We start from the raw sequence: 8486 nt of genomic DNA on the forward strand, positions 1-8486 counted from the left end.
GAGTGGGGATGGTCAGTGGGCCGGAGCGGAGTGGGGATGGTCAGTGGGCCGGAGCGGAGTGGGGACGGTCAGAGGATGGAGTGGAGTGGGGATGGTCAGTGGGCCAGAGTGGAGTGGGGGATGGTCAGCGGGCTGGAGCTGAGTGGGGATGGTCAGTCGATGGAGCAGAGTGGGGACGGTCAGCAGGTCGGAGCGGAGTGGGGGACAGTCAGTGGATGGAGTGGAGAACAGTCAGCAGGCCAGAGCTGAGTGAGGAACGGTCAGCGGGCCGGAGCGGTGTGGGGACGGTCAGTGGGCCTGGAGCAAAGATCGCTACTGTTTGGGAACCGATGGAACTTGTTCAGACCTGGTGAAAGCCCTTATAGACAGGCCGTAATGTCTATCTTTTTAGTTTTATCTTATTTTCCCAACTTATGCTATGTACATCTGTAATGTAGTGTAACATTTTTTTCTTTATTTTCTGTATTTTTTTCACCTAGGTCCTTTGTACCTAAGATGGCGCCATTTGTTGGTGACATTGTACTGTACTCCTGTTCTTTTGAAACTTGAGTACATGTGAAAGTAAACCTAATTCTAATTCTAATTCTAATTCATAATTAACATTTGGAGCAGTGTATCTCAGCATTACTTTGGAAAGAACTGGGGCGTTCTCATTGATGTACAAGGTTATATTTATCTTTCGCCTTGCTGTATTGAGCTATGGGTTACTGAGGTATGAAGCAGTCATGAATCCTCCTTTCATAATGTTGGGCAATATTGTAGACAGTGTGTATGACAGCATAAAGTTACAAAAGAGTTGACGTCGTGAATGGGCAAAACTGCGGCAGATGATGTTCAATATAAGGAAGTGTGCGGTTACCCATTTTGTAGCGAAAAAGGAGAGATCAGGTTACTTTCTGGAAGTTAAATACTGTGTATGCCCAAAGAGACTGGAGGGTTCAAATGCATAGATCTTTAGTACGTTACAAACAGATGCAGAAAATAATCAACAAAGCTACTGGAATGCTGGCCTTTATATCTAGAGGGCTGGAGTCCAAAGATCCCCAAGTTATTCTGTGGTTATATAGTTAGACCCCACTTGGAGTACTGTGAGCACATCTGAGCCCCACACATTGGGAATGATAGATTGGCCTTGGAGCAGGTACATTGTAGGTTTACAAGAATGATACCTGGACTTCGGGGGTTAAGTTATGAGGAGAGAATATTCAAACGAGGCCTGTTTTCTCTTGAGTCTGAAAGGTTAAAGAGTTATCTGATCCAAGTCTTCAACTTATTAACAGGAAAAGCCAGGCAGATAAACATGAACTATATCCTTTATAACTTCTGGGAAATAAGGAAATGACAGAAAAAACTAAATGATTACTTGGTGTCTGCTTTCTGTGGAATTGAGAAGGCTAAGTCACGATCTGATTGAAGTCTTCAAGATATTAACAAGAAAAGGCAGGGTCGATAAAGATAAACGATTTCCACTGCTTGGGGATTCTTGAACTAATGGGCACAGTTCAAGAATTAGGGCCAGGCCTTTCCAGAGATGTTAGGAAGCATTTCTACTCACTAAGAGTTGTTAGAGGTTTGGAACTCTCTTCCGCAAACTGGAATGAATGCAGGATCAGTCGTTAATTATCTGTGATTGATAAATATTTTTTAAGCAAAGGTATTGAGGAATTTGTGCCAAAGGTTGGAATATGCAGATATGCAGATATAAAGATCAGTCATGATCTCATTGAATGGTAGAACAGGATTGAGGGGATGAATGGCTTACTCTTGTTCCTATATTCCTATGTTCTATGCTCTGTTTAAGGACCTGTCTAATCTTTAATGGTGGATAGTGAATCTTAACAAGAAGAGTCATTTGTCTTAATAACAAGAGGCAGTTTATTGAATGGAGCCCATTATGGTGACGGTACTGAGTCTTGGTGATCTTACTGGGACTGATTAGATGTAGAGAACCCTCTTTACTCCAGCACTAACTTACCAGCAAGGAGGACTATGAGCACATCAGGCTTAAAGACAGCAACATGTCTGCATGTAAATGCCCTTCCACACAGCAGAGCCTGGCCTCTAACCATCTCGGGTGTCTCAGCCATAAGGCCATATGGTATAAGGGAAAAATTAGGCCATTCGGCCCATTTCACATCTGTTGTGACCTTCAATATATGAAATGAGACAGCTTCGCCAGCGCTCTGTGGTAAGGAATTCCACAAATTCACTACCGTCTGAAAGAAGAAATTTCTCCTCATCTCTGCCCTAAATAGATGGCCCTCTACTGTGACATTTGTCCCATTAGATTATGCCCTGTCTTCTTGATCACATTGTGTATTTCTAAATGCTCTGCTGCTCCATCTCTTATATAAGCAATAACATTTTCCCAATAAAATGTTAAGCTAACTGGCCTGTGGTTACTTTTATTTTGTCTTCCTTTTTTTAATAACTGTGTTGCATATGCCTTTCTCCAAACTCTTGGACTTTTCTAAGAATTCTTGGAAGATAACAACCACTACATCCACTGTTCCTGTAGCTGCTTCCTTTAATAGTCAAGGATACATCCAATCAGGTTCAAGGGATTTAGCAGTCTTTAGCCCCATCAATTTCCCTGGCAAATTTTCCCTTTCATTAGTTATTTTCCTGCTTCTTTGGCCCCTTGAATATCAAGTAATTTTGAATTGCCATTACTGATGAAGACTGATGCAACATATTGGTTCAACTCCATTGCCATTTCCCGGCTCCCCATTATTACTTCTTTAGCTTCGTTTTCCAAGATGCTCATGTCCACTTTGCTTTCTCTCTTCCTTTTTTAAAAATTGTTTACAGAAGCTCTTTCAGTCTGTTTTCATGTTCCTTGCTAGTCTGCCCTCATACTTTACTTTCTCTCATTTTATTAGTTTTTTTGATGACCTTCTGTTGGCTTATAAAACTTTCTGAATCCTTTGGTTTAGCACTAATCTTTGCCATATTGTCTGTTAACATGACAGTATTTTTAAGACTATCAGCGAAACTTCCTTTGATGCAGTGATGAAGTAAGCAGGGCTGCCTCCTGCTCTCGTTAAGAATTGGGAAAATTCACCAATTTTGCTTCCAATTTCTGTCCTTCTCTCACCTTCACCTGGCACATCTCTGACTCTTCCCTCGCCTTTGTTGATTTATCTGTTTCCGTTTCCGAGGATACGCTGCCCCCCAGTATTGATTCCAAATCTACCATCCCTCAGTTTCCTTGACCATGCATCCTCACACCCTGCTTCCTCCAAGGACCCCGTTCCATTTTCCCTGTTTTTCTGTCTCAATTGTATCTGATACCAACTTACACCACGCCACCTCTGACACAACCTCCTTTATCCCTAACTGAGGACTCACCCCTCTCCATTATGGACAAGAGGGCCTTCAGCCATGTCCAACCCATCTCTCGTACATCTGCTCAAAACATTTCCTGCCCCTGTCAGAACAACAATAGGCTTCGCCACCTCCCTAATTTCCACTCCACTAGTCTCTGCATCCAAAAGAAAATCCTCCACCATTTCTGCCACCTCCAGCAGGATGCCATCTCCTCCCCTCCACTGTCAGCATTCTGAAAGGACCATTGCCTCTGACAAATCCTGGTCCAATCCTCCATCACTCCCAACACTTCCATCTCCCCTTGCAACTACAGAAGGTGTAACATTTGCCCATTCACCTCCTCACTGCCCAAACTCCAAAACACATGTCACAAGTGAAGCAGCATTTCACATGTGGTTCATTCAATCCAGTCTACTGCATAGGATGGTCTCAATGCAGTCTTCTTTACAATGGAGAGACCCAATGTAGACTGAGTGGACACTTAGAATCCCAGGGTGAGAGCAGGCCATTCAGCCCATCAAGTTCACACTGACCCTCCGAAGAGCAACCCACCCAGACACAGCACCTACCCTATTCCTATAACTCTGTATTTCCTATAATCCACTAAGCCTGCATATCCCTGGGCATTATGGGCAATTTAAGCATGGCTAATCCACCTAGCCTGCACATCTTTGGATTGTGGGAGGAAACTACAGCACTGGGAAGAAACCCACGCTGACACAGGGAGAATGTGCAAACTCCACACAGACAGTCACCCGAGGGTGGAATCGAACCCAGGTCCCTGGCGCTGTGAGGAAGCAGTGCTAACCACTGAGCCACCGTGCCACCCACTTTGCAGTTTTGTGAAATGGAAATCGGGTTTGACCAATTTACTTAGAGATTTTATTTTGAGGATATAACAAGCAATATGAATAATGGTGAGTCGTTGACATGGTGTGACTTTATTCCCAAAAGGAATTTAATGTGGTGCCATATGTCACAAAATTGAAGCTCACGATGTTTGGGTGAACATGACAGTTTGGTGAAAGCAGTGCAGATTAGGGCCAGAGATAGTAGGAACTGCTGATGCTAGAGTCTGAGATAACAAGGTGTAGAGCTGGATGAACACAGCAGGCCAAGCGGCATCAGAGGAGCAGGAAAGCTGACATTTCGGATCTGGACCCTTCTTCAGATTAGGGTCAAATGGATTGGCAAGTAGCCACAATTGGCGTGCCGCAAGTTCAATACTTAAGGCCTCAATATTTTACAATTTACACAAAAGGCTTGGATGAAGGGAAGCGAAGGCATGGCTGTTAAATTTGCAGATGAAGGATAGCAAAGTTAGTTGCTAAGACAATACATAGTCTGCCAAAGGATATGAGTGTGTAAAGATCAGTCAGATGGAATACAATGTGGGAGAATGTCCACTTTGGCAGGAAGAACAGAAAAACAGTATACGATTTAAACAGAGAGAGACTGCAGAGCTCGGTGAAATAAAGAGATCCAGATATCTTTCTAAATGTTTCACAAAACGTCGATGCACAGATACAGCATTAAGAAGGCAATGAGAAGTCTGGCATTATTTATTGTAAGGGGATATAAAAGGAGGAAGGTTTTACTGCAGCTGTACAAACATTAATGAGACCACACCTGGAGTATTATGTGCAACTTTTGTTTCCTTGATGACAAGGTGCAGGGCTGGATGAACACAGCAGGCCAAGCAGCATCATAGGAGCAGAAAGGCTGACGTTTCGGGCCTAGACCCTTCATCAGAAAAGGGGGAGGGGAAGGGTGTTCCGAAATAAATAGGGAGAGAGTGGGAGGCGGATAGAAGAGGGATAGAGGAGAGGATAGGTGGAGAGGGAACAAACAGGTCGAAGAGGCGGGGATGGAGCCAGTAAAGGTGAGTGTAGGTAGGGAGTTAGGAAGGGGATAGGTCAATCCAGGGAGGACGGACAGGTCAAGGGGGCGGGATGAGGTTGGTCGGTAGGAGATGGAGGTGCGGCTTGAGGTGGGAGGAGGGGATAGGTGGGAGGAAGAACAGGTTAGGGAGGCAGGGACGAGCTGGACTGGTTTTGGGATGCGGTGGGGGAGGGGAGATTTTGAAACTTGTGAAATCCACATTGATACCATTGGGCTGCAGGGTTCCCAAGCGGAATATGAGTTGCTGTTCCTGCAACCTTCGGGTGGCATCGTTGTGGCACTGCAGGAGGCCCAGGATGGACATGTCATCTGAGGAATGGGAGGGGGAGTTGAAATGGTTCGCGACTGGGAGGTGCAGTTGTTTATTGCGAACCAAGCGTAGGTGTTCTGCAAAGCGGTCCCCGAGCCTCCGCTTGGTTTCCCCGATGTAGAGGAAGCCACACCGGGTACAGCGGATGCAGTATACCACATTGGCAGATGTGCAGGTGAACATCTGCTTGATGTGGAAAGTCTTCTTGGGGCCTGGGATGGGGAAAGGATCTCATTGTAACAGGAGCAGTTCACACCAGGATGGGGTTACCTTATTGACTGACTGGTTTATTGTCACATGTACCGAAATACAGTGAAAAGCTTTGTTTACAGACAATACAGGCAAATCACAGCAAGCAAAGGGTGTACAGATCAAAAAGACTGAGAGGCATACAGGTTACATTGCAGGTTACATTATTTGAGGCTAAAGTCCATTCAACAGTCTGATAATGGCCAGAATGAAGCTGTTCCTGAACGTGCTTGTGCGTGTGTTCAGGCTTCTGTATCTTCTGCCTGATGGAAGAGGTTGTAGGAGATCATTATCAGGGTGTGATGGGTCTTTGATAGTGTTGGCCACCTTTTCGCAGCAGTGAGCTGAGTAAATGAAGTCCATGGATGGAAAGTTGGCTTCCGTGATGGTCTGGGCTGTGCACACCACCTTCTGTAGTTTCTTGCGGTCCTGGGCAGAGCAGTTGCCAGACCAGGCCATTATGTACCCGGACAGTATGCTTTCAACGATGCATCTGTAGAAGTTGGTGAGGGACCTTATGGAGATGTCAAATTTCCTCAGCCGCCTGAAGAAGTTCTTGTGCCTTCTTGACTGTTGCATCTACGTGGGAAGTCCAGGAGAGGTCATAGGTTATCGTCACTCCGAGGAACTTGATGCTCTTCACTCTCTCGACCTCAGTTCCATTGATGTAGATGGGAACATGTTCTCCTCCTTTCTTTCTGAAGTCAATGATCAGTTCTTTAGTTTTGCCGACGTTGAGAGACAGATTGTTTTCATTGTACCATGTCACCAAGCCCTCTGTCTCCCTTCTGTATTTTGACTCATTGTTATTAGATATCCGTTCCACTACGGCGGTGTGGTCGGTGAACTTGTAGATGAAGTTCATTATGAAGTAATATTGAATAGATTGGGTCCATACCTATTGGGATTTAGAACAATAATAGCTGATCTTATTGTAACATGTCACAGAATTATTATAGCACGAAACAAGGTCATCCAGCCCTTCATGCCATTTACCCAGTGCCAATCTTGTTCCTTTTCCCAAATTCCTGCACACTATTTCTATCCAAATAGTCATTCAATTCCCTCTTGAATGTCTCAGTTTAACCTCTCTCCACCGCATTACATTGGAGAACGATGACGGTGGTGAGTTTATCCCGAGGGTTGCCAGGCCTCAGGTGAGGGATGAGGTTGAGAAGGCAGGACATTCACAATAGTCTCAGCCAGTGTGGGAATAGAGCCCACGTTGTCGGTATCATGCTGTATCACAAGCTAGGAAAAAACACCCTAAATTCTCGCTTTGTGGAGAAGTTCCTCCTCACACTATGTTGGCTTTGTTTGCACATTGCTTTAAACTTGTGCCCTCTCTTTCTTTTGTCTCGTGTAAGCAATAGCAGCTTTTCCCAATCTGGTCTCTCCGGTCCGCACCCCGGAACCATTCTCGTAAATCTCTTCTGCACTCTGTATAATGCATTCATTTATTGCCAATGAGGCGGCACCCACAACTGTACACCATCCTCCAGCTGAGGTCTAAGAAGTGTCTTGTAAAAATGTCAACATCACATCCCTGCTCTTGTAATCTATACCTCATTAATAAAGCTGAAGATACTGTATATCCTATTTACTGCTCTTCCCATCTGTTCTACCACCTTCAGCGATCTGCACACATATATACTCAGGCCTTCTGCACCTGCCACCCTCTTTTAGAATTATATCTGCTTTTTTATATTGCTTTTCAATGTTTTGACTAAATTGCATCACCTCACACCTCTCTGCATTGAATCTCATCTGTCACCCGTCCACCCACTCTACCAACCATTTTTTCCCTTTATTCATTCAGAGGATGAGGGGTGTTGCTGGCCAGGCAGCATTTATTGGTCATCCCTAATTAAGAGTCAACCACATTGCTGTGGGTCTGGAGTCACATGTAGGCCAGACTATGTAAGGATGGCAGTTTCCTTCCCTAAAAGGTATTAGTGAATCAGGTGGGTTTTTTGAACAATTGACAATGGATTCACGGTCATCATTAGATGATTAATTCCAGATATTTACTGATTTCAAATTCCACCATCTGCCATGGCAGGATTTGAACCCGGGTCCTCAGAACATTATCAGGGTCTACTGGATTAACAGTCCAGTGATAGTACCACTAGGCCATTGCCTCCCCTATCAATGTCCTTTTGGAATTCCACACTGTCCTCCTCACTGTTTACAATTCGTTCAAGTTTAGAGTCATCTGCAAACTTTGAAATTGTCCCCCAAATATGAAGATCCAGGTCATTGATACATATCAATATAGGCAAGGGTCCCAATACTGACCCCTGGGGAACTCCATTACAAACCTTGCTCCGACACAAAAAATATCCATTACCATTACTTCCTGTTTCCTATCACTCATCCTTTTATACCAGGATCTTTAATTTTCCTCTCAAGTCTGTTGTGTCACATTGTATCAAACACCTCCTGCAAATCCAGGGATATACCACATCAACAGAATTACCCCCCACTGAGTCTTTCCATTACCGCTTCAACAAACTCCAGCAGGTTTGCTAAATGTGATTTCTGCTTTAGAAATCCATACTGAATCTTCATGATCAAGCCACCTTTTCCCATGTGACTACTGATTTTATCCTGAATAATTGATTCGAGAAGATATCCCACCACTGATATTAAACTGATTCTATCCTGAATAATAGTTTCGAGAAGATATCCCACC

The sequence above is a fragment of the Rhincodon typus genome, chromosome 5 (assembly GCF_021869965.1).
Source record: "Rhincodon typus isolate 14 chromosome 5, sRhiTyp1.1, whole genome shotgun sequence".
Classification (NCBI taxonomy): domain Eukaryota; kingdom Metazoa; phylum Chordata; class Chondrichthyes; order Orectolobiformes; family Rhincodontidae; genus Rhincodon; species Rhincodon typus.